Source organism: Mirounga angustirostris, unplaced genomic scaffold (genome assembly GCF_029215605.1).
Source record: "Mirounga angustirostris isolate CCGP_5_RB_7025 unplaced genomic scaffold, mMirAng1.0.hap1 SCAF_14, whole genome shotgun sequence".
Taxonomy (NCBI): Eukaryota; Metazoa; Chordata; class Mammalia; order Carnivora; family Phocidae; genus Mirounga; species Mirounga angustirostris.
The window spans coordinates 83,354,032-83,381,671 of record NW_026991722.1 but is presented as its reverse complement, the minus strand read 5'-3'; the positions used below and the strand labels follow the sequence as shown (position 1 = coordinate 83,381,671).

The window sequence follows — 27,640 nt, the reverse complement described above, 5'->3', positions numbered from 1 at the left end:
ATGTTGGAGGACACCAAAGAAGTTCATTAAGTGTTCTATTCAGAACTGTTCAAAAATATAACTTTGCTTCAAACCCAGCAACATCCGCTCTTTATCCCATTCCTTAAAAACCATGTAAAAATTTCCTTTCTGCTGGGATGAATCCCTTACTCTCTGATTTTCCCCATATGTTTTTTTCAGGGGGAGGATAGCATCTGTAAGAGACCCATAAGGGAAAACTGAGACAGTAAAGTTCTAAAGTGATTTTGGCCCCTTGATCGATTTTGCAGTAGTAAGGTTTCATGGTGTGCCCATACAAAAGGGGCATTTTGATCACAGCACCTACCATGCCCTGGACAAGGGGCTTATTCCATTGATGCACTTCCTGATCATCATAAAGCCAGGGCAGCTTCGCTTGTATACAAAATCTATCTGTTGCTTCATCTGGGATGTACCACTTGGCACTTATAGGGGCAGTCAGACAGTCCCTTCTGTCTCAGAATACACAAACCATACAGTGCCTTTTCTCCAGTCCCCGGGCTTGCTGGTTGCCTCAGGAATAACCTGTAGTGTGTCTGGATCATGCACAGCCAGCTCTGATTGTTCCATCATGAGATGTGGGTCCTGTAGGGACCCAAACATGCCCTCCCACTCTGTAGCCTTCAAAACCAAAGACACAGCCCCCAAATGAGTCACTCTCACATCGCTTTTCAGTAAAGGTTTGTTGGGGAGCTGGTGATGCCCATCCATAAAATGAGACAACTTCTTCACACTCTACCTCCTGGCTTCAGTGATTCCTTGATTTTGTCATCCCCCCTAGCTGGACTACCTTGTTGGTGACCAGAGGTCTTAGGGATGCTCTGTGTTGTCCAAGCTTAATATTTCCTTGGGGGAACGCTTTGAGACTGAATGGCCTCGAGATCCAACCCACCACTCTGTTTCCTATTCCTTTTAGCTATTAGTGATAACCATGAGCAAGGGATTGCATCTTTAACTTTTTCTTATTATTTTACATTTCCTCTACTTTTCCAGTGGGCCAGCTCCCTAGGAGTTGGGTCCATCATTTCCAAATTCTGTTACTCCACTTTTCTCTATAACTTTTAATGTACGGAAATGACTGTGGCACAGATGTTGGTCGCTACTGTTGGTGACCTTCTGACCACACAGGAATCAAAGGAAGCTCATACCCGCACTCTCATCCCTGCTCTTTCCAAACCACATGTGTCAGTGAGTCAGTCCTTCTCGGGAATACCCCATTTCTGACACCAAGTATTCTTCTGCCCCCCAACTTGGCATACTCCAATATGATTCTGTTGCTGATCACTGAGTTAGCACGAGATCCCACAAGAGAAGGGAAAGGTCCCCCAGAAGACTGTCCTCCTATCAAGCACCAGATGCAATTTGGGGATCCCTAGGCCACCTGCATTTTCCTGACAGACTGGCTGTATATTCAGGGGTTCCCATAGCCCCTCAGTTTCACTAATTCCCTGGAACTAATCCATAGAACTAAGGAAAGTGCTAGACTTCCGATTTCAGTTTTATTATAAAGTACACACCTAGGTGAGACCTGAGAGTGTCCCCGGGGGGAGGTCAGTTTGGCTCAACGTTACAACCACCTGATCAGACACTTGGTCTTTTGCTATCTAGGGGCCCACGATGAGCCCCCTCACTAGTTTAACAAAGGCGGTCTTATCCTTCAGGGAATTCCACAGACTTTTGAAGCTCTGTGCCTGGAACCGGAGATGGAGACCAGAGATGGAGACCAAAGAGAATCCCCATTACAGTACAGTCATGTACATCAAATTTTATCGATTTGTAAACCTTAATTTGGGGCAATATACTCTATGCCAGGCACACTTTAATAAGCAAGGGAAGAAAGAAAATACCATCACCACCCTGGAAAATGTTCCCAGGGTTCTGAGTGGATAAAACTGTGTCTCACGATCCCTTATCAGCCTTGGAAATAGAACAGCTGGTTATTTTACTAGCAAAATGGTTTTATTCAGGAAGAGCAGATGGATTGCAACTAGGGACAGGCAAGCTACGGCCAACCATGGGCAATTGCAGAGAAAAAAGAGGAGGACTTGCTCCCCTATAGAGGAATGGGTGGGTGGGGTAAGCAGGCTGTTGTAGAAAAAAGCCCAACGCAGTGACCTGGGATTTCAAGTGTAGCGGCTTTTCAATTTTTTTTTTTTATTATTTATTTGAGAGAGAGAATGAGATAGAGAGCATGAGAGTGGGGAGGGTCAGAGAGAGAGGCAGATTCCCTGCTGAGCAGGGAGCCCGACGTGGGACTCGATCCCGGGACTCCAGGATCATGACCTGAGCTGAAGGCAGTCGCTTAACCAACTGAGCCACCCAGGCACCCCTGTAGCGGCTTTTCATTGGCGCAGTCGTGACTGTGTCTCACTGGCTGGGCTGTCGCCTGGGGAGGAGAAGATCTTCCTTCATGCTGCTGGGCTTCTTTCTCTTCCTGCTGGGTCTGCAAAGGGCTGCAAGGAGACCTCCCTCCTCTGGGCCACCAATTCCATCTCAAGTGTGGTTTCATTTATTCAGATGCTCGGTCTATTATGGAGTCAGTAACCATTTCATTTCATAATAAATCTCAACCCTGAGTAGGCCTTTATGTTCCCCTTGTGGCATTTCGGTTGATCATATAGCAAGAAAAGTCTCTCGGGCTATATTGATTTGATTTATGAGAAAAAACAGGCTTGACAATGTGGGTGAATCGTGCAGAGTTGCATGACCAGCAGATGGGGAGCTAGGCATTGAGACAAGGTCCTTTAACCCCAAATCCCATGCACCTTCTCCCATGTCTCTACTTCCTGGGAGGGGGGAGATTCTAATTTTCTACATTGGGTTTGGCATCAGTCATAATTTTAAATCCTTGTTCCCAATCCTCCTTCTGTGGGGCACTTGACAGACCCAAGACTACAGGCATCCCAAAGTCTTTTCTCCATCAGATACTTCAGGATCAAGGGGATATTTCCTCCACTGATACTTCCCTCCTGCCCCTCCTCACGTTCCCATACCCTTTTGATTAAAGGAGCCTGAGAAAGAATCCTCCCCCTCTTAGCTGGAGAGCTGGAGTAGCTGGTTCCAGGTTCAGCCCCACACCACACCCGGTTCTAGAGGGAATCTGAGGAGAAGGAACCTCCAGGCAGAGTTGGCCCCATTCATTCACCTTTCAGCCACCAAGGTCTAATATTTAGCCCTAGAAACTGCTGCCAAAAGTAGGAAATGGCCTTCCCATGTGCAAAGTCAGTCTCCCATCACTTGTGCCAGCCATGGTTTCTGGGTGGTGGGACAAGAAACACTGTCAAGATGAAGAGAGAGACACAAGGTCTTCTTAAGGGACTGAGCCTCAGGGTGGGCACTTGGCTTCCCACCTAGGAGGTCGAAGGGGAGGTGGTACGTTGCAAGGCCCAGAGAAACTCAGTATGTGATGGGAGGATCGCCGCTCACGTCCCTGCAGGACCTACCAGATGAAACAGGTTCTTGCCTTATTCTGTAGACCTCTGCAAGGAAATGAGTCAAGGTAGTTGTTTTAGTAATCACAAATACACAGTGAGGCAAATTATGACTTGGAGCCTTTGGATCATGACTCCTGTGGGAAACACATGCTCTTTAATTGAACTTGATTGCCCTGCAGGTATCAGTATTTCCTGCATGTAATAAAAAATAAGACTGCTTGATGGCAAACAACACTTTTATTTCCCCGATAAACAAGCATCTTGTCACAAGGAATCCTTCATCTCTACAACACAGTTTCCCCGGGTGCTTGAGGGGGCCCAGGCTGCGAGTGATTGTTAAAATAAGTGATACCAAGAGCGAGGGCTCGAGGAATCCAGAAAGGGCTGAACAGTGGATTCCCTGGGAGAACATGGGGTCCAGAGCTGTGGACTGGACTTTAGGAGGGAAAAGACACAGAGGGGCGGAAGGAAAAAAAAAAAGAGCACACAGGCCACATGAGGGTAGAGAGAGGGGACGAATTCCCAGGTGTTAAGGTCATTACAGCATCTTCGCTGGGGCCCAGGCCCAACTCCGAGAGAGTGCGGCTCAGCCCCAGACCCCTGGCATAAAGCAAAAATCCCAATAAAGTGGGCCCAATGAGTTTTTTTGTTTCCGCATGCACAGAAGAGCCACATTTATACTACACTGTGGTCTGCTAAGTACGCAATAGCTTTCTATCTTAAAAAAAAAAGACAAGTTCCATACTTTAAGTAAAGAACACTCTGTTGCTACAAAATGCTCATCATTATCTGAGCTCTCAGTAAGATGCAATCCCTGACCCCAGATCAGTGCAATAAATACAACAAGAGTAAAAAGTTTTGAAATATTGGGAGAATTACCAAAATGTGGCACAGAGACACAAAGTGAGCAAATGCTGTTGGAAAGAATGGTGCCAATAGATTTGCTCCACACAGGGTTGTCACAAATCTCTGACTTGTAATAAATGCAGTATCTGCGAAGTGCGATGAAGCCGAAGCTCAGTAAAACGGGGCAGGACTGTATTTATGCTTCTTCTAAGTGGGAAGGAAGCACGATGCAGGCATGATCACTAGACTGAGAATGGCATGGACATTTTCTCAAATATCTCCAGGGAGAAGCTTCCTTCCTGTTCTGTTGTCATTCCATCTACCCTGACATCCCAGGCACTTCCCTTCCTGGAGATCGACGAGAGGCAGAGCAGAGAAACCAGGCCTGACATGGGTTAGAAGGAAGAGACCACGGGGTTTGGCTGGAGACAGAAGACCCCGAGACCTCTTCTCCCTCATGCTAGGAGAGGGATGAGTTTAGATCAGGCTCTTGTCTGGATCAGGAAGAGAAGCGTGGGCTCCTGAGGACGGTGAGGTGTCCCCCACCCCTGCCCTGCTGCTCTGCTTATGTCCAGCACAGATGTGCGAGGTCATGCTCTTCAGCTCTGCTTACAAGCGGGCCCCTGCTGGAATTCCTCTAGGACCTGGGTGTTGACCTTCCTGTTGAGTGTCCCCAGGGCCTCGTGTACTGCCTGGAGCCCAAGGAGAACCTACAAATGAGATCAGGCCAGCAAACACCTCTGTGGGGACCCCCAGGGCATGGAGGTCCTATGTTCCTCATCTTTGGATCCTAGAACTGCACTATCCAGGGGGGCAGCTGCTAGTCAGACATGCCTGCTCACGTTTTAGTTAATTAAAGCAAACGAAGTGGAACATTCCCATCCCTCGTCACACCTGCCACATTTCCGGTGCCCGGTAGTGCATGTTGACAACACAGAACACTCCCAGCCTCAGAGACAGCTCTCCTGGGCAGCTGCTGTGGGCCTGGCAGAGGGACTGCTCACAGACCTCATCTACCCCAGCGTGTGTCCGTCCCAGTTGGGATCTCAGGTTGATCCCTGTGCACGTGAGAGCTAACAGGATCTGGTAGGGTGGGGATGTGCCATTTGAAGGGGGATCATTTCTCTCGTTGACGGTTTATAAGTGTGTCAAGGTCTTGTTGAAGGGCTCTGACTCCACAGAGACCAGAGAAGGTCTGAGGCCCTGAAGGAAGAGCAGGTGACGCTGGGTGAGCCAGCCTGGCCTCAGCTGGAGGAGCAGGAACAGGGGAGCCCCTCTCTCTAATAACCTGCTGCTCATGCTTGTGTCTCTAAAGATTAGGTCGTTGAGAGCCTGAAATACCCAAGTGATGGGGAAGACTCTCCAGGTAGGGAACTCTACTCAGGTGGGAATCAATGGAGGAGGGTTCCGCGAGCAGTCAGGTTCACTTGCTGCTTTGGAGACTGAGGGGGGGAGGGGGTTGTGAAATCAGAGAGAAGTAAATATGTGTGATAGCTTGTCTTGTTTTCTTCACGTATCAAAGACATAATAGTAGGAGATATTATGTGGATGGGTTTCAGCTGCGCTTTGCTATTTACGATTCTTTCCCCGAGACCTGCTCGTTCCCGCTCTGCCCCTGCCAAGCAGCAAAGCCTTGCCTATGTCTGATTCGTGTGTGGGGGGAACGGAGCAGGGGGGTTACCGGGTCCGGTTTGGTGTGACCCGACACAGAGGCGGTCTGGTGGGACACACTCTGTCCCGCACACTTGAACTGCAGACAGTGCTTCCCTGGGAGCCAGGTGCTGGGGGAGCCTGGGACCCTCTCCCTCTGCACCTTCGGGTCACAGAGCAGCACCTGCAGGGGCCGCGCTCAGGTCCGCCCCCGGGGGACAGGGCGCTGTCAGGGTGGGCAGCACAGAGAATGTTCTGGCTCGGCCTCCTGCATGAGCTCCCGGGTCCTGCTGCAGAAGTGAGGTGGGAGGCACTCCCTGGAGCACATTTCTCTCCTCCTCTCCTTGCCCAAATCCCCGGACCTGGGGTCAGAATAAACCCTGCACCGGGCTCCATGGGAGAGAGGCCCATGTGCAGCCACCCAGAGTCCCTCCCTGGCCGGCGGGAGTTCTAGAGGCCTGTGTGAAGGCTGCTGGGCTGGCCACACACACTGGCTCTCACGGTCCCGCCGAGCTGGGCTCCTGGGAGCGACCAGGCCCAGGACAGAGGCTCTGGGAAGCGGGGCCAGGGTCTTTGCTCCTGTCTGATCCCGCTGCCCCAGCCACACAGCGATGGGCCTGCCCCCCTGTCAGGGTCACGGACCCCCCGGGACCTTCCCTCAGGCCTGCCCGGGGCCTCCCCCAGTCCTTCCAGGGTCGGGTCTCAGGGCAAACTGGCACTGGTGTGTATGTGGGCGCACCTGCTGTGGATTTCCCCTCGCCTCACCTATAGACTGGGGGACTTTGGAAGAGTTAGATTACCTCTAAGCTTGTGTTCTTCTTTAGAAAGCTTATGGGGTTGTTATGAAATTCAAATGTCTCCCTAGAACCTGGGGTTACCCCAGACATAGGACAGTCACTCAATATTTGGAGTTGGTTGTCACTCTCGCTGGGGGCCCAGCACACTGCTGGGCCCATGGCTGGTCCCTCCTGAGTAGGATCGTGCGGTTAGCTGGAGGCTGGCATACACCTCTGATCGTGCCCCTCTGTTCCCATATTGGAGAATCAGATTGGTGGAGATGGACAAGGAGAAGGGAAATGGACTTTACTCGAGACAAAACAAGCAGGGAAGCTGTGAAGGGAGGGAAAGAGGGAGGAGGGGCAATGTCATGCCCAGAGAGTCATGGGGACAGTGACTGCATCTTGCAGGAATGGGATGACAGGTGCTGCTTTCTGGTCCCAGGTATGAACTGTGAGGGCTGGGAAGGGCCCAGAGACCCTAGACCCGCTCCTCATCACAAAGATGAAGTGATTATGGTCCCAGGAGGACTGCAGAGCTGAGGGCACATTGAGTTCTGGGGTCAGGGATGTAATCCCCAGAGCAGTGAGCCTGAGTGCTCACCTCTACCCTGACTGTCCCCTGTCCTTTCCCAAGGCCACCCTGTCCTGGGCCATGCCTGCTAAGGTCCATGCAGAGGGTTACTTTGCAGATTTTGAAGACTGGACAGAGGGAGCAAAACTGTGCATGTAATTTACCTCCTCTGTCATCTCCTTTTCACTTTCTCACTTCCCTACCCATGAGCTCCCTCGGGGGCTCTTTCCTGTTGCCTGATTGGATGATTGGCATCCTGAAGGACCTGGTCCCATCCAGGCACAGGAGGTCCTCGCATCTTCAATGTCTATAAAATCTCTGCCACTACCCTCCTCTCCCACTCTCCTAGCATCACCCTGGCTCCTGACCTGGGTCTGCACCGTTGAATGGTGCTGAGCAGCCCTGCATGGGGGGCAGGGAGCCGGGGGGGGGTGAGATGAGAAGGGCTGGGCCCCCACTGCTGGAGGGGCTCCAGAAGCCTGGATCTGCCCCGGGCACCCCTCCCCCCACTTTGTGCTCTTCTGCCCCGGGTAGGGGGAGGGGACTCTGAACACGCCCCATTCTTCTCTTCCCACCAGCTGTCAGGACTGGTCCCACAGAAGTCTGCTATCACAAGTTCTCTCATCCTGGGCTCAAGAGAGGGGGTGAAGGACGTAAAAGCTGATAGAGTGGAAGAATAAGAGGAAATGGGAGTGTGGAGGGGATAGGAGGCAAAGCAGAAGGCCAACAAGTGCCCACGTTCTCCATTGCTTCCCTAACTTTGTCTTTGGCATTTCGGGATCAGAACAGCCCAGGGCAGAGCGCTGGGGTAACCTCTATGGCACGTGACACAAAAGTGGAAAAGAGACGGTGGTAAAAATCCGTGCAGGGAACTGAAGGATGCCCTGAGCACATCTTCCCAGGGAACGGTACCCCCCACCCCGCTTCCATAGAGGCCCTGAAGTGGCCATGGCTCCTTATTGGGAGGGAAGTTCCATCGGTCCCCACAGGGCCACCATGTGCTTGGGCCCCAGAAGGTGTGGGTCACATTGTGTTCTTTGTGAAGAGCACCTCTGGAGGTGTTCAACATCTTGCTGTGCAGGACCCACCGCGCCCTCCCAATTCCCCAAGGTCAATAAGGAGTATCCACAGCTAATCACTAGGTGTTGGGGGGGGACCCCGGGGGGAGGTGAGGAGACCTGATCTTCCACAGTTCAGGCTCCCGGGAAAAGTGAGAAGGACAGGGGCCCCGGGGCTCCCTCTCATGCCAGCAGGGCAGCTCAGCCCCGCCGCACATCCCCGAGGGCACATGGCAGCCCGGGCTCAAGTAGGCGACACTGCCGCATCCAACCCCAGCTGGGAGATGCCTGAGCCCTGGGGGCCCCTCAGCCTCTGCGGAGACCTGCAGAGGGCCTGGGTCACCTCATGGCACCATTTCCCACGCTGAGGTTCTATGGATTTTTCATGTTTGTGCAAAAACTGAACACAAAACAAAAATTGAAGGAAATTCAATGCAATGCTAACTTAGAATGGGTTAAAGAGGCAGGATTGCAATGGTCTTATTATTATTCCAGTATTATAATTAAATAGCATAAATATATCTGGCTTCATTACACTGGAAAAACAGTGTGTTCTGTAAATTTCTCATGTTGGAATACAGTATCACTATAAAATTTCTATTTTTACTATGATAGGATAATGAAAAAAAATTTAATTAACAAGCACAGGCAAGTTTGGTAGGGGTGTAACCAAAAAACGGATAATGATGAGAAAAGGGGGTAAGCCCTCCAGGTAACTGTCCCCCCCCCCTTGGCGGTGCAGGTGTCCAACTGGGCCCTTCCACGAGTGGGGTGGGGACAGCGTCAGCTCTCCCACCCTGTGTCATCAGACCTACTCCTCACAGGCCCAGGGGTGGGACTCAGGCTCTTCATCCTGGAGTCTAGGGCCTCCCTTTTCTGCTGCTCCAGGTCACTGTCCAGGGGACCAGTGGCCTGAGGGCTGCCCAGCCACAGGCCCGGGTGGCACCTCTCCTGGAGGACACTTACAGACACTCTCAGCAGACAGACATCACCCTCAGCCTGAGAGCCGCAAACAGGCCCAGTGCCCTGTGGATCTGACCGCTGGGGACCTGGGGACCTAAGGTCACCTTCCAAGCCCTGAGGAGCCATCTGGGTCCTGCACACCCACCCCAGGCTGCCCTCCTCCCTCGGCCTCTGTGCTTCCCCAGGGAGCCCAGCACCTCTGTCTGCACCGCAGATGCTTGTTAGACCCCTGGGGAAGGACTGCCCTGCAGGTGTGGGCTGGGGCCTCAGAGCATCTGGACTTGCAACGTGTCTGGAAGTTTAACGGGACAGGAGGCCAAGGACCAAGGTCTGCCCCGCTGTGGCCCCTCCGGTCCCAACCAGCTAACACAGTGCAGAGAGACGTTTTACAGCTAATGGGGGAGGTTTTCACATGAAGCAGAATTTATCTCCTGCGAGTTTCATCTTTAAAACCTTCTTATGTAAAATGAAACACAAAAGCAGAACAGCACTGCAAGCAAAGGTAGCAGTCATTGAATTCTTGTGGGCACGGCGCTCTGTTGACTCTGTGAAAGCCCAAATGCTTCTGAGAAGCTTCTCCCGGCTTCCTTGCCCTGCCCCCAGGCTTCCGTCGTGGAAATTGCACTCTCCCAGCTCTCCCGGGGCTCCACTGCCATCCCAGGCCACAAATATTTTGGGGCCAATTATGTATAATTGTCGTGCCTTGGATATTCATGGAGGAGCTGATTTCGTGCTTGTATCCTAAAATTGGTGATGACATGGACGTCCTTCTACCGGAGGCTGTCAGGGGGCCGGAGCCGATCCGCATACTGGCCTGGGGGTTGGCCGCAGACGGGTTTATGAGAAACCGTAGAGCTGTATGCTTAAGATGCATGCCCTGTACAATGTGTGGAGTGAGCAGCAGTTAAAAACCAGGCCTATAAAATATAAATTTTCACAGGATGCAAACTTGAAGCCGACGTGGCTTCTTCTGATTTCAACCAAATATTGAAGATGGAAATAATGCCAAGTCTCCTCCACACTCTCCCAGAGAAGAGACACAGAGGGGACACGCCCGTCATTATCAGGAGACTCTCGATGCCACCCCAGCATGGACATGGCAAGAGAGGGGAGATCACGGGTCAACTCTTCTGGTTGTAGACGGCAAAATCCAAAACCAAACACGAGCCGTGTGAACTTGGGAGATTTAGAAGCGACACTGGGATCTCACGGTGGGACTTCTGCCGGGGGGGTGGTGGTGGTGGATGGGGACAGGGTCACTGGCCATTCGGGTGTTGCCTGGAGGAGTCGTGAGAAGGGACAGTACCATTGGATTGGTGAAATGAACATTTGGTGACTGAGGGAAGGAGGGTCTGGGGGACTCTCAGGGAGAGTCCTGGGGTGGGTGTCACAGACTCTGAGACAACATGGGACTCTCTCCCCTGCCATTGCAGGGTCTAAGAGAAGGATGAGAAGTCTGTAGAGACTTTGTCATATTGGCGGGTAGGAAAGGTGCCTACTCAGAGACAGTGCAGCCCCCATCCACCCTCAGCCAGGCCTTAGGCCAGGCTCACACAGTTGCTCAGATCAGTAGTCAGTAGAGAGCAGGGGACATGCCAGCTTCATCCATTAAACCACCAGACACCAGCGCAACAGGTCACTGTCCTCATTAATCAACACTCTTCATCCAGGGTTGGTGGGTGAAGGCCAAGCTAATTCACTAGAGATCTGTCATGTGGGCAGTTGGCTTGGAAATGCCTGGACTCTGAGTCGTCTGGGGGCCAAGCAGACCACTGGTCAGACCCCCAAGAGCTCACTTCGGGCAGCTATGTGTGAAGATGCTGAGAGAGGAGGGACAGAGATTGGACCTCCTGACCCTTCAAGGGGCTTTCTTGCAGGAAAACGTCATAGCTTTTGGGTCAGGGATTGAAACCTATGGGTGGAGGCTGAGTCAGGCATGTGCCCTTTGTCGCAGGCACCTCCCGCATCCCAAACAAGGAGAGTTTAGGGAATGGAGGGAGGGTAGCCCCTGGTCTGGAGTCCAGGACACAATCTAGAGGATTTGAGGGATTTGGGGATCTCTCTCCCCAGGGAACCACCCGCATGCCTGTCCCAGATCCACCTGTCATCAGTGTTATGACTCTGGACAAGTCACTTAAAATCTCTAAACTTCAGTGCCATGAGCCAGGAAATATATATGGGTGACGGCACCTGCCCTGTGCATCCCATGGGGCGCTGATGGGGATCACAGGAGATGGTAGCAGATATTCTCCCTAAGCGGTAAAGCATCATGCCTATGTTTAGGCTGAAAGGTCACCTTCCACCCTCCCCTGTCCTGTAGCCATCCACGCTTCCTCTCTGGAGGCAGCCACTCCTGCATTTCTTGCTTATTCTTCCAGATGTGTCATACTGGATCACTTACAAGGTACCAGTCATTTTCCTTCGGCACTATCTGGATTTTCTTATAGTAAGCTTTATAGCATAATGCTAGTAAGTAGGCCCCATATCACAGAACAGGGAACTGGGGACAGAGGGGTTAGGTAACTTTCCCAAGTGCGTGTGCCTTTTAGTACGACTGGATATCAGGCATCAGACACCAGCTCCTGCGCTCCTGGTCACTGTCCTCTATACTATCTTTTCTATACTGTATCATCGAAATGAAGTTGCATCCTCACACATCAGTCTGCTGGGGGTGGTAAGGGCACACCACATCGCAGTAGCTCTCTTCTGAGCCCAGCTCGGACTCAGTGGGCTCCCCAGGCATGGGTAAGCAAGGAGAACGGGACTGTGACCTAGGAGTGAATGAACACACTTAGGGTCTTCTCCCAGCTGCATATCAACCTTCTCTCCATGGTAGCGTACTTTCCAGGATCATGGTTCAGGTTATAAAAAGAGAAGGTCAAAGGGATTCAAACACAGGATTCACAAGTAAATCATCTGTGCTCAAGAAAACCTAGTGGCCGTCCCCAGCAGTGCCTCAGAGCATCAAAATGGACTTCTGGCCAAACAACAGGGTAGCGCCACAAATATCACCCCCACTGACTACTCCACTGAAGGTACTGTGGGTATAAAATCAGTAAGTAGATTGTAGAGGAGTGACTGTAATTTGTACAGCAGAGACTGGATGTTGGGGAGGAAGGGAGGAGCAGGGAAGGTGCACGCTCAGAGCCAGGGAGCCCCTGCCAGCTCTCAGCCTCGCCTTAGTTCTGGCTGCTCAGATGATGGGTCAGATCCTTGGTCAGCAAGATACTGGAGGCTTGTAGACTTCATCCACTAAGCCACTGGAGCACCAGCCCGGCAGACCCCTCTCCTAGCTAATGTTAACTGCTCATCACCCAGGTTTGGTCAGCTGAATATGAAGCTGATTCTCTGGGCAACTGTCAGGTGGCAGTTGGTTTAGAATGTCCTGGGTTCTGAGACAGTTGGGAGTCAGGAAGACCAGTAGTCATTCCGGGTGGTCACCTGACCACCATCAAGTGCTGGGGGGCAAGGGAGGGGAAGATGGAGATATGTTTGGATCACCCCACCGCCACCCCTGTCCGTCATGGGGGAAAGGCATTGTATTTTGGGGCAGGGATTGAAACGTAGAGCCAGGACCTGGGTCGGGTTTTGAGCCATTCTCTTGGGCCGACACCCCCTTAGGGGGCCAGCTGTCTCCTCGCAGCAACCTTGGGGCAGGAGGATGTGGGCAAGGGAGTGAGGGAAAGGGCTTGGGCACGATCTCATACCCTGGTGATCAGGGATCTCTATCCCCAGGGAGGCACCTGTATTCCCTGCGTCAGAACCACCCCTCATCAGTGCTGTCACTCTGAGTGAGTCACTTAATCTCTCTAAACGTCAGTGCCCTGAACCACAAAATAATAAAGAGCCCCTACTCTGCCCACCCCACAGTGCAGATGTGAGCATCACAGGAAGTGACAGATTTTTTTCCATGAGCTCTGAAACATGTCCATGTAGTTTCCATCTACGTCTTGCAGCCCTCCACATGCTCTCTCTAGAGGTGACCAGTACTACCTTTCTTGCGTATTTTTCCAGACGTCTCCTATTTGAACACTTATGTAGCTAGAACTTATAAAGCATCAATCCTTTTTCTCCAGGTTTTGTATTTACTTATTTTTTAGCTTCATAACGTAATACCAATAAATAGATCCTGTTAACATTTCCATATCCCAGAGCAGAAACTGAGAAACAAAAAAAGGCTAATTAACCTCCCCAGGTACATGTGCCTTTCAAATGGGATTTGACTTCAGGACATCAGGTGCCAGCACCCATGCTCTCAGTCACTGTGTTGTGCTGACTTTCTACTTGCCTCATCTAAAGAAAGTTATTATTCCCATATATAATCAGTCTTTGGGGTATTTTAGGTTCACACCAAACTGCAAGATCCATCTTCCTGAGACCTACTTGGATTCAGGTGGCTCCCCGGGCAGCTAGTGATATGGAGAGCCAAAGTTTGATCTGGGAGTATGTTATTAATACTTTTGCCAGGAAGACGTAAATAACTATCCTTATTGTGCATACATTTCCCAGTACCTTGCTTCAGGAATACAAAAAGAAAGAATGAATTCAAACAAAAGATACACGGGGGGAGTGATCTTCAGTGAAGAAAATATACCTGCTGGCCCCTGTAGGCAAAATGGGCTCGGGCCACACAGGGTCCCCTATGAGCTACTCCATTGACCTCGATGTGGGAATTCCAACATTAAGTTGACTCAAGAGAAATTACTGTACAGTTGGCCGTTGAACAACGTAAGGGTTAGGGATGCCAATCTCCCGTGCAGTTGAAAATCCAAGTATAACTTTTGACTCCCCCAGAACTTAACTACTAATAGCCTACTGTTGACCAGAAGCCTTATCGTTAACATAATCAACTAACACCTATTTTGTGTGTTATTTGTATTATATACTGTGTTCTTACAGTAAAGTAAGCTAGAGAAAAAAGTTATTGAGAAAAATCATAAAGAGGAGAAAATATATTTACAGTACTCTATCAAAAAAAAAAAAAATCCAGGGTGTCTGGGTGGCTCAGTCGGTGAAGCATCTGCCTTCAGCTCAGGTCATGATCCCAGGGTCCTGGGATCGAGTCCCGCATCAGGCTCCCTGCTCGGCGGGGAGCCTGCTTCTCCCTCCCCCTGCTTGTGCTCATTCACTGTCTCTCAAAAAAAAAAAATAAATAAAATAAGTGGACCCTCACAGTTCAAACCTGTGTTGTTTAAGGGTCAACTGTACTATTTGATGCATCATGTTGAGAGACAAACTATACAAATGTTTAAAAAAAATAACCATAAAATGCTAAGTCATATTCTTTTTTATCCAGATATCATTCACATCTCATAAATTGATCTTTTTTAAAGTGTACAGTTTGGTGGTTTTTAGTATCTTCGGGTTTTGCAATCATGTCTAATCCCAGTACATTTCCATCACCCCAAAAGGGAACCCCATACCTATTATCAGTCAATATCATTCTCTCTGCCCCATAACCCCCAGCACTGGCTCATTCTGTCTCTATGGATTTTCCTATTCTGGACATTTTATATAAATGCCATACAATGTATTGCCTTTTGTGTCTTTTTTCAGTAAGCAAAATGTACTCCAGTTTCATCCAAGTTGTAGCACATATCCATACTTCACTCTTGAAATGGCTAAATAATATCCATTGTATGGATAGAATACTTCTGTATTTCCACTCATCAGTTGATGGACAGTTGGGTTATTTCCACCTTTTGGCTATTATGAATAGTATTGCCATAACACCCATGTACAAGTTTTTTTTTCCTCCTGGGCGTGCACACCTTCTGGGTCATATAGTAACTCTGTGTTTAATTTTTTGAGAAACTGCCAAACTATTTTCCTTTTTATATTTGCACCAGCAATGTATAAAGGTTTTGACTTCTCCACATCATTCCCAAAACTTGTTTGTTTGTTTGTTTTTAATTATATCCATATTAGTACGGATGGCATGGTATCTCACTGTGGTTTTAATTTTCATCTTCCTAATGACTAATGATTTTGAACATGTTTTTATAAGTGCTTATCGATAATCGCTCCTGTTTGGAGCAACATCCAAATCTTTCGTTCGTTTAAAAAATTTGGTTATTTGACATTTTATTGTTGAGTTGCCAGTGTTCTTTATATATTCTGGATAATAAGCCTTATCAGATACATGATCTGCAAATATTATCTTCCATTCTGTAGCCTGTATTAGACCTTTCTTGATGGTGTTCTTTGAAGCATGAAAGATTTTAATTTTGATAAAGTCCTATTATTTTTCCTTTTATGGCCTGTGGCTTTGGGCACCATATGCAAGAATTCACAGCCAAATCCAAGACCATGAAGATTTTTATCCACATGAAGATTTAAGTTTTTCTTTGGAGATTTATATAGTTTAGCTCTTATGTGTAAGTCTGATCTATTTTTTATTTAAAGTCTATTTGGTGTGATTTTAGCATAGCCACTCCTGCTCTTATTATTTGCACAGAATATATTTTTCCATCCTTTCATTTTCAACCTGGATTGAATTCACTGATCCAAAGGCACAGGGTGGATGGATGGATTTAAGAAACAAGATGCAACCATACGCTGCCGGACAAGAGACTCACCTTCGCTTTAAGGACAGACACAGTCTTAAATGAAGGGATGGAAAAAGATATCCCATGCACGTGGAAACCAAAAACAGTGGGGTGTGCTATACATTTACCAGACAAAATGGACCTTAAACTGATGAGAACAGATATTACACTTGCTCATGGCCAAAAGGCTGAGAAGCAATAAACAAAATAAACTTGAAGCCAAAAAATGTTAACAAGAGACAAAGACAGACATTATACAATGAATAAGGGTCAATTTATCAAGAAGATATAACAGCTCTAACTATACACACATCCAACATCAGAGCACCTAAATATATTAAGCAAATATTAACAGATTTGAAGGGAGAAATAGACAACTAAATAATAGTAGGGGACCTCAATACCCCCACTTTCAGCAAAGGATAGATCATCCAGACAGAAAATCAACAAGGGAAAATTGGACTTGAACCATACTTCAGACTATGTGGACCTAATAGCCATTTATAGAATATTCCATCCCAACAAAAGCAGAATACACATTCGTCCCAAGTGGACACAGAACATTATCCGGGGTAGACTATGGGATAAGATACAAAATAAGTCTTCACAGAATTAAGAAGACCAAAATCATACCAGGTATCCTTTCTGACCACAATGATACGAAATTAGAAATCAGCAAGAAGAAAGCAGAGGAAATCTGCAAATGTGTAGAACTTAAACAACACACTCCTGAAAAACCAATGGGTCAAAGAAGAAAGCAAGGGGCACCCGGCTGGCTCAGTCAGAAGAGCATGAGGTTCTTGATCCCGGGGTCATGAGTTTGAGCCCTGCATTGGATGTAGAGATTCTTTAAAATGAATAAATAAATTAAAACCTAAAACAAAGAAGAAAATAGATTTCAAACAACCTAACTCTATTATCTCAAGGGAACCAAGCCCAAAGTTAGCAGAAGAAAGGGAAGAACAAAGATCAGAATGGAAATAAAAGAAATCGAGACCAGAAGAACAATAAAAAAGATCAATGAAACTAAGAGCTGGTTTTTCTTTTTTTTTTTTTTTTAAGATTTTATTTATTTATTTGACAGAGAGAGACACGGTGAGAGAGGGAACACAAGCAGGGGGAGTGGGAGAGGGAGAGGGAGAAGCAGGCTTCCCGCCGAGCAGGGAGCCCGATGCGGGGCTCGATCCCAGGACCCTGGGATCATGACCTGAGCTGAAGGCAGACGCTTAACGACTGAGCCACCCAGGCGCCCCAAGAGCTGGTTTTTCAAAAAGATAAAGCAGGGGCACCTGGCTGGCTCAGTCAATAGAGCATGTGACTATTGATCTTGGGGTCATGAGTTCGAGCCCCATGTTGGGCGTAGAGATTACATACATAAACAAATAAACTTAAATATATACATATCGGGGCACCTGGGTGGTGCAGTTGGTTAAGCATCCGACTCTTGGTTTCAGCTCAGGTTGTGATCTCAGGGTGGTGAGATCAAGCCCTGCGTCAGGCTCTGTGCCAGGCTCTAAGCTCAGCGTAGAGTCTGCTTGAGATCCTCTCTCCTCCCTCTGCCCCTCCCGCTTATGCTCACTCTCTCTCTCTAAAAACAAATACATCTTTAAAATGTATATATATTTTTAAAAGATAAGACAAAACTGGCAAACCTTTAGCTTCTGACACTACAGAAATGCACGCGGTCAGAAAATACTCCTATAGGGCATCTGGGTGGCTCAGTCGGTTAAGCGTCTGCCTTCGGCTCAGGTCATGATCCCAGGGTCCCCGGATCAAGTCCCGCATCAGACTCCCTGCTCGACGGGGAGTCTGCTTCTCCCTCAGACCCTCCCCCCTCTCATGCTCTCTCTCTCTCATTCTCTCTCAAATAAATAAAATCTTAAAAAAAAGAAAGTACTACTATAAACAATTATATGCCACCAAATTGGATAACCTAGAAGAAATAGATAAATTTCTAGAAGCATAAAACCTACCAAGGATGAATCAAAAGGAATAGAAAATATGAATAGGCGCCAACGTGTTATACACTAATACTCTATAATGAACAGTGGGCACTGGCCCAAATGTCCCATGCTGTTCGTGTCCTTTGAGTCACTCTACATGTTTTTCCTTCTGCCTTACAGGGTCTGTCACTTTGCAGCAATAGGTCCTGGGCAAGCTTCTCAGGCTCATTGACCTCATCCATCTCACATACAGAATGGGAAACACATTGGTTGTAATGCTTACCTCACAAGGTCATCACAAGGATCAGATGATGTGGGAAAGCACTTTATAAACTGTAAAGTCCTGTGCCCCCATGAACTAAGAGAGTATAAAACAATGGATGCCAGGAGGTTAAGACAAGGAGGGAACTTATAAGATAGAAATAACTGGTGCACAAAAATGGTAGGTATGATTTTTGTTCTGCATTCTGGTGAGAGAGGCTTTATAAAAGTACAAATGAATTAATAGAGCAAAATTGGGGTAAGGATTAGGGAAGAAGATCATTGGGAAGGGGAGGCCTGAATGCTTCTGGATCCTCTGAAGTCTGGAGAGAGGAAAGTGCTTGTTTGTTATCCAGCAGAGAGCAATTCCTGCAAGCGAGCTAAGGCAATTTTTGCTTGACCCAGACAGATTCAAATCTTGCCTCTGTCATCTTGATATTAGGACTCAGTTTCCTCACCTGTAAAGTGGGCCTAATAATGGTACCAACCTCAGAGTATTGCTGAGATGCTTATTTTCATAAATTTTTTGTCATTCAAAAGTATTTTTTTAAAGATTTCTTTGACAGAGAGAAAGAGAGAGCACAAGCAGGGGGAGGAGCGGCAGGCAGAGGGAGAGAGAGAAGCAGGCTCCCCGCTGAGCAGCCAGCCCGATATGGGACTCGATCCCAGGACCCTGGGATCATGACCTGAGCCAGAGGCAGATGCTTCACCGACTGAGCCACCCAGGCGCCCCTCAAAAAGATTTCTTAATAACATGGCGTTATAACCAAAGTATGAAATAAATGTACATGAGTTTATATTGATATAAATAAATGAACAAACACACAAATGGGGGAGAAGAAGCAAATTTTCCTTTAAAAGAAATCCAGATAATAGACACCCCAGTTCAGGAGGTGAAGTTGAATTCTCCCCATCCCCTACCTCAAGGGTGGGCTGGATTTAGAACATGCTTCCAACTAACAGAGGGAAACGGTGACTTAGTGCAGCAGACTGACACCCAGAACCTTAAACTGAGTGACAGAAGTCAGCAGTAAGGTCATGTGAATCTCACCAGCTATGAAGAGATGAGAAGACACAAAAGCACTTCACCTCTGTGGTATTCTTTCCAAAATTCCACACCCCCAGCCTACGCATGAGAAGAACATCAGACAAACCCAAACTGAGGTTAATTCTACAAAACAGCTAGCCAGTAAGTACCCTTCAAAACTGTCAAGGTCATGAAAAACAAGAAGGAGAAACAAGGGGCGCCTGGGTGACTCAGTCATTAAGCGTCAGCCTTCAGCTCAGGTCATGATCCCGGCGTCCTGGGATCGAGTCCAGCATCGCACTCCCTGCTCCGCGGGGGGCCTGCTTCTCCCTCTCCCACTCCCCCTGCTTGTGTTCTCTCTCTCGCTGTGTCTCTGTCAAATAAATAAATAAAATCTTAAAAAAAAAAAAAAAGAGTGAGGGCGCCTGGGTGGCTCAGTTGGTTAAGCGACTGCCTTCGGCTCAGGTCAAGATCCTGGAGTCCTGGGATCAAGTCCCACATCGGGCTCCCTGCTCAGCAGGGGGTCTGCTTCTCCCTCTGACCCTCTTCCCTCTCGTGCTCTCTGTCTCTCATTCTCTCTCTCTCTCAAATAAATAAATAAAATCTTAAAAAAAAAAAAAAAGAATGAGAAACTGTCTCAGACCAGAAGACATTGGGTAAATGTGACAACTAAATGCAGCATGGTGTCCTAAGGTTGTGTGTCCCGCACTGGGAAAGGACAATAAAGGGGAGATTGGCAAAATCAAGTCTGGAGTTTAGCTCATGGAACTAAAACAACATTGTTTTCTTTGTTGTGACAAGTGTCCCATGGTCATGTGAGGTGGTAACAATAGGAGAACCTAGGAAGGGGGTCTATAGGAGCTCCCTGTGCCACCCCTGCAACTTTTCTGCAATTTTAAAATTATTTCAAGACAGTTTCTTTGAGAGAAAACAAAAATAAAGAATCTTTCTTCTTTTTAGAATTTTTTTTTTTTAAGATTTTATTTATTTAGTTGAGAGAGACAGAGACAGCAAGAGAGAGCAGGAGCTGGGAGGAGAGGGAGAAGCAGACTCCCCACTGAGCAGGGAGCCCGAGGCAGGGCTCCATCCCAGGACCCCGGGACCATGACTTGAGCCGAAGGCAGGTGCTTAACCGACTGAGCCACCCAGGTGTCCAAGAATCTTTCTTGAGAACATCTGCTTATGGCTGTGACAGTGTTGGGACTGGGGACCCAGCAGTGAGACAGATGTGGTCCCTTATCTGGAATCTACAATGAGTGAGGATCCAGGAACAAGTAAGGAAAATGTGATATATAAAAAGGAATATTGGGGGCACCTGGTTGGCTCAGCTGGTTAAGTATCTGACTTTGGTTCAGGTCATGATCCCAGGGTCCTGGGATCGAGCCCCGCATCGGGCTCCTTGCTCAGCAGGGAGCCTGCTTCTCCCTCTCCCTCTGCCTGCCGCTCCCCCCTTGTACTCGCGCTCCCTCTCTCTGACAAACAAATAAATAAAATCTTTAAAAAAAAAAAAAGCATATGAAAAGAGGCTCAACATCATATCCTGCTGGGAATACAAAATGGTACACTCTGGAAGACAGTATGGCAGTTTGTGACAAAATTTAAACATACTCTTACCGTATGATTCCGCAGTCGTGCTCCTTTATATTTATCCAAGTGAACTGAAAACTCATGTCCACACCAAACCTGTGCAGGAATGTTTACAGCAGCCTTAGTCACAATTGCCCACACTTGGAAGCAACCAAGATGTCCTTTAATTGGTGAATGAACAAACAAACCCTGCTACATCCATACAACGGAATATTATTCAGGAAGATATGACGCCATAAAAGACATGGGGGAACCTTAAATGCATATCGCTAAGTGAGAGAAGCCAGTCTGAATAGGCTACATACTGTATGATTCCACCTATGGGACATCCTGGAAAAGGCAAACTTATGGAGACAGTAAAAGGATCAGTGGTTGCCAGGGGTTTAGGGGGAGGGAGGAAGGGATGAGCAGGTGGAGCGCAGGGGATTTTTAAGGCAGAGAGACTATCCAGTCTGATACTATAATGTGGATACACGTCACCATGAATTCCTCAAAACCCATAAACCATACAGCATATTGAGTGAACCCTAATGTAAACTATGGACTTTAGGTAATAATAATGTATCAATATCAATTCATCAATTATAATAAATGTGCCACACAAATGAAAGATTATAGGTGTAACTGTGTCTGGGGAGTGAGTAAGATAAGGTAAATGGGAACTCTGTTTATTTAACAATTTTTCTCTTTTTTTTTTAAAGATTTTATTTATTTATTCGACAGAGAGAGACATAGCGAGAGAGGGAACACAAGCAGGGGGAGTGGGAGAGGGAGAAGCAGGCTTCCCGTGGAGCAGGGAGCCCGATGCGGGGCTCGATCCCAGGACCCTGGGATCGTGACCTGAGCCGAAGGCAGACGCTAACGACTGAGCCACCCAGGCGCCCCAACAATTTTTCTACAAGCCTAAACTGCTCTTAAAAATAGTCTATTAAGGGGCGCCTGGGTGGCTCAGTCGTTAGGTGTCTGCCTTCAGCTCAGGTCATGATCCCGGGGTCCTGGGATCGAACCCACATCGGGCTCCCTGCTCGGCGGGGAGCCTGCTTCTCCCTCTCCCACTCCCCCTGCTTGTGTTCCCTCTCTCGCTGTGTCTTTCTCTGTCAGATAAATAAAAATCTTTAAAAAAAATAGCCTATTAAAAAAAATTCAAGGATGAGGGGCACCTCGGTGGCTCAATCAATCAGTTAAGTGGCTGTCTTCAGCTCAGGTCATGATCTCAGGGGTTCTGGGATTGAGCCCCACATCAACATCATCCATCATCAGACTCCCTGCTCAGCGGGGAGTGGGGTGTCTGCTTCTCCCTCTCCCTCTGCCCCTCCCCCCTGCTTGTGGGCTCTTTTGCTCTCTCTCAAATAAATCTTTAAAAAAATTCAGGGATGAAAAAAAGATGTATCATGAAAACAAGAAAAAAATGAACATAAGAAAAAAATAACTAAGGAATATTCAGATGCTCTGAGAGAAACAAGAGAGCATGAACCAAAGAATGAAAGGCAAGAAGGTGTGTGCCCTGAAAACCCAGTTTACACCCGTCATCAGGTGTACACAGGGGTGGTTCCAGGACTGACCGACTCAGTACCATCAGGACTGGCCTGCTGCCTTTGGTGTGGCTAAATCATACCAAACTAAAAATGTTCCCTGGCCATCTGTCCTACTGAGAAGGCTGTGCACCAGTCATCACTGTTCAATAGGAGGAAAGAACCCAGATGAGAAGGTTCTGCCCTCGGGAAAATGTTTCAAACACTCAATTTTACATTTGAGCAATTTTTTGGCAAGAGCTGGACTTCGGCACCAGAAAGACAGATGGGGAATCACCCCGGTACTTCATGTTACTTTAACACAGGCAACAAAGATGTAAATAATCATCAGAGAAACCCACTGACCTCAAGATCTTTCCAATTAACTTCAATAATCTTTCATTCAGCAAATAACCCAATAGGCACTCGAGACCAAGCTGTGAGCAAGGGAATATTGGTCTGCCTTCCATAGGAACTTCTCTCTCACATTCTGCCTTCTATGGAAGGCGCCTTTTGGACAGTAAGCTCAAGTTCAGGTCCAACTCCCTGTAGCAGACAGTATTGGACTGGGGGAGTGAGGCATGGAGTAGTAAGCTCATCACAAGAAGATCTGAAGGCTGGGAAATTTGGGGGAGTGGCAACAGAGATGAAAACATAGGAAGAGTAGTGAGAGATGAGGTAGGCTGAAATCAAAGACACCTTGATCCACAACCACATGAAGAAGCCTGTAGTTTAACCACAGACATGAGGTGGGAAACCACCAGAGGATTTCAAAAGGAGAATGACTTGTCTGTTATGAACTTTTTTTTTCTTCTTATTTATTTATTTATTTATTTATTTATTTATTTATTTATTTATTTATTTATTATTCTTATGTTAATCCCCATACATTACATCATTAGTTTTAGATGAAGTGTTCCATGATTCATTGTTTGTGCATAACACCCAGTGCTCCATGCAGAATGTGCCCTCCTCAATACCCACCACCAGGCTAACCCATCCTCCCACCCCCCTCCCCTCTAGAACCCTCAGTTTGTTTTTCAGAGTCCATCGTCTCTCATGGTTCATCTACCCCTCCGATTTTCCCTGCTTCGTTCTTCCCCTCCTGCTACCTTCTTCTTCTTCTTTTTTTTTTTTCTTAACATATATTGCATTATTTGTTTCAGAGGTACAGATCTGAGATTCAACAGTCTTGCACAATTCACAGCGCTTACCAGAGCACATACCCTCCCCAGTGTCTATCACCCAGTCACCCCATCCCTCCCATCCCACCCCCCACTCCAGCAACCCTCAGTTTGTTTCCTACAATTAAGAATTCCTCATATCAGTGAGATCATATGATACATGTCTTTCTCTGTTTGACTTATTTCACTCAACATAATACCCTCCAGTTCCATCCACATCGTTGCAAATGGCAAGATCTCATTCCTTTTGATGGCTGCATAATATTCCATTGTATATATATACCACATCTTCTTTATCCATTCATCTGTCGATGGACATCTTGGCTCTTTCCACAGTTTGGCTATTGTGGACATTGCTGCTATAAACATTGGGGTGCACGTACCCCTTCGGGTCCCTACTTTTGTATCTTTGGGGTAAATACCCAGTAGTGCAATTGCTGGATCATAGGGTAGCTCTATTTTCAACTTTTTGAGGAACCTCCATACTGTTTTCCAGAGTGGCTGCACCAGCCTGCATTCCCACCAACAGTGTAGGAGGGTTCCCCATTCTCCACATCCCCACCCACATCTGTCGTTTCCTGACTTGTTAATTTTAGCCATTCTCACTGGTGTGAGGTGGTATCTCATTGAAGTTTTGATTTGGATTTCCCTGATGCCGAGCGATATTGAGCACTTTTTCATGTGTCTGTTGGCCATTTGGATGTCTTCTTTGGAAAAATGTCTGTTCATGTCTTCTGCCCATTTCTTGATTGGATTCTTTGTTCTTTGGGTGTTGAGTTTGATGAGTTCTTTATAGATTTTGGATACTAGCCCTTTATCTGATATGTCATTTGCAAATATCTTCTGTAATGAACTTTTTTCTTTTAAGATTTCATTTCCAAGTAATCTCTACATCCAACGTGGGGCTCAAACTCAACCCTAAGATCAAGAGTCTCATGCTCTACCGACTGAGCCAGCCAGGTGCCCCCTGATGTACTTTTTCTGATCTAGAACTAATTTAAATCTTTCCCTAACCCTTTCAAAGTTGGCTTTTAATTTATAGAACCAAAATATTGATGAGAATGTGACTTAAGGTCTAAATAATTTTTAACTAGTAAGACTCCGTTGTGTGTAAATTAGACATTAGCAAAATTAAAAACTTTTGTGATTCAAAGGACATGATTTAAAAAGTGAAAAAGAGGGGCGCCTGGGTGGCTCAGTTGTTAATCTTCTGCTTTCCCCTCAGGTCATGATCCCAGGGTCCTGGGATCAAGCCCCGCATCGGGCTCCTTGCTCTGCGGGAAGCCTGCTTCTCCTTCTCCCACTCCCCCTGCTTGTGTTCCCTCTTTCACTGTCTCTCTCTGTCAAATAAAATCTTTTAAAAAAATGAAAAGTGAAAAAGACAACCTACAATATAGAGAAAAAATTGAAAATCATGTATCTGATAAGAAACCTGTACCTAGAATATATAAAGAACTACTACCACTCAATTATAAAAAGACTTCAATTAAAAAAAAATCACAATCCAAGCTTGTAAAGGATTATGATAAAAAAGTGACCTATAAATAAAGTCGTTTCAAATTCAGACCCAGAATGAAAAAACATGCAATGTACAAGAATGGGTAAGAGGATTGAAGAAGAGAAAGGAAGTGGGAGGAGCTCCGTATAAAAAGCATCGTTGTAAAATAAACAAAACCCGATTGTTTTAAATTTTATTTTATTATGTTAGTCACCATACAGTACATCATTAGTTTTTGATGTAGTGTTCCATGATTCATTGTTTGCGTATAACACCCAGTGCTCCATGCAATACGTGCCCTCCTTAATACCCATCACTGGGCTAGCCCATCCCCCCACCCCCTCCCCTCTAAAACCCTGTTTGTTTCTCAGAGTCCATAGTCTCTCATGGTTCGTCTCCCCCTCCGATTTCCCCCCCCCTTCATTTTTCCCTTCCTACTATCTTCTTCTTCTTCTTCTTTTTTTTTTTTTAACATATACTGTATTATTTGTTCCAGAGGTACAGGTCTGTGATTCATCAGTCTTACATAATTCACAGCACTCACCATAGCACATACCCTCCCCAATGTCCATCACCCAGCCACCCCATTCCTCCCACCCCCCTCCCCTCCAGCAACCCTCAGTTTGCAAAACCCGATTTTTCTAAATGGGCAAATGAACTGAACAGTTTCCTCAAAGAAGATACAGAAATAGACATCAAGCTCATGAAAAGATGTTCAAGGCGGTTAGCCCTAAGGAAAAGACAAATGAGAACCACAAGGAGATATCACTTCACAACCACTAGGGGGTGACTTATAATCGAAAAGACCGATGATGACGACAAGCTTTGGCGATGACTGGGAGCCATCGGAGCCCTCATCCACTGCAGCGCGATCCTCAAGTAAATGGTCCGGCCGGGAGGTGGTCAAATAGTGAAACAGTGTTACCGTGTGACCCAGCAATCCCACTCCCAACAGACGCTCAAGAGAAATGAAAACGGAAGAAAAAAAGAGAGAGAGAGAAATGAAAACCTGTATCCAAACGTGCGCACCCTCCGCAAGGCGTCCAACCAGCGCCCGCCAGCCTCCAGGAGGGATGCTGACCCGCTCCTCTAGCGCCCCCTCTGGTCTTCCGGAGGGGAGGCCGATGTTGCAGAAGGTACGCTGTGCTCCAGCGGGAACCCTGCACCCTTTTCTGCAGAGACTGTCACTAGCTTTATTTAAAAGTATTAAAGAAGCTGAAGCGCCTAGCGCAGTACCAGGCATCGGGGGATGCGCTAACACTGTTCGCTGTTGTTATGTTTCTTATCTCTAATTAATTAAACATGGGCATTGGTAGCAGTGGGTTCTAAGTGGTTTGGGGGAAAAGTAGGGTAAATAAAAGTGCTTTGAGACTGAACTGGGTGCCAAGTTGGCTTACTCTTCTGAATCAGATGATTACTAACATTAATGTATTGCTTATATATGCCAGGGACTATGCTGAGTGCTTTAGATATGCATCATCACCTGAAATTCTCTCAACCACCCTGGAACCTGGAAACTCAGTGAATTAGTCCTTTGGAAGTATTAAATAATAAAACCAGTAGTAATATAAAGACTGGACTGGAAGCCCTTACAATAATCTGAGTAGGCAGAGTGAGTAATAGAAGAGGACAAAATTCGGAGAATAGTAAAATCAATCCCACGTTTATAAATCTTGATTTTCACTGCATTACATTGCTTCTTTCTGGAAAATAGGAGGCTGGAAAGGCAGTAAATGATTGATCCTGATACAGATGAGATGACTTTTTTTTTAATTAAACAAATTTGTACGAATGAAAAAATACTTGCCTTGAACAAGATGGAATAAAAATGGCAAAGCAAACAAACAAACAAAACCATAAAGAAACCCACAGTATCCTTGACACATCAGACCCTATGTTTTGTTTTTGTTTCTGTTTTAAAGATTTTATTAATTTGAGAGAGAGAGCACAAAAGAGAGCACAAGCAGGGGGGTAGGGGTAGAGGGATCAGGAGAAGCACACTTCCCGCCGAGCAGGGAGCCTGACCTGGGACTCAATCCCAGGACTCGGGATCATGACCTGAGCCGAAGGCAGGCACTTAACCGACTGAGCCACCCAGGCGCCCCACATCAGCCCCTACGTTGCGGACTCTGGACTTGGCACTTTATGTGCATCTTCTGATTTTATCCCTCCCACAAAACCTGGATTGGCCTGTGCAGCCATCCATCCACTGCTCCTGCCCCCTCCGCACACCTTATATGTCCGTGTTTCCAAAACCCAATCTCCTCCCCATAGTCATGGGTTCCCCAAACGTGCTCCATACCTATGATTTCAATGAGTGGCAAAATCTTATTTTTGCCATTAACAAAAAAAGAGAAGAAAAATCTTTCTGGCATTTTGTTGAGGGAGTTGGGATGAGGGCAGCTTTGAATTCCTAACACCGATCTCTGCTATTTTTTGCACATCCTGGGGATAAGGGGAACTTCACCTGGATCTAAGGAACAAAGCAGTAAATCAAGGGTGTGTTTCCCCTTGCTCTTAGAAAAGAAAGAGCTCGGGCGCCTGGGTGGCTCAGTCGTTAAGCGTCTGCCTTCGGCTCAGGTCATGATCCCAGAGTCCTGGGATCGAGCCCCACATCGGGCTCCCTGCTCCGCAGGAAGCCTGCTTCTCCCTCTCCCACTCTCCCTGCTTGTGTTCCCTCTCTGGCTGTCTTTCTCTCTGTCAAATAAATAAAACCTTTAAAAAAAAAAAAAAAGAAGAAAAGAAAGAGCTCAATTCATTCT

General features: G+C 47.0%; 1 pseudogene; it reads right to left on the bottom strand.

The window, feature by feature from the left end:
* Positions 1 to 15,888: 15,888 nt before the first annotated feature.
* Positions 15,889 to 16,067, bottom strand: LOC123853356 (U2 spliceosomal RNA; annotated as a pseudogene).
* Between the last annotated feature and the right edge of the window lie 11,573 nt (positions 16,068 to 27,640).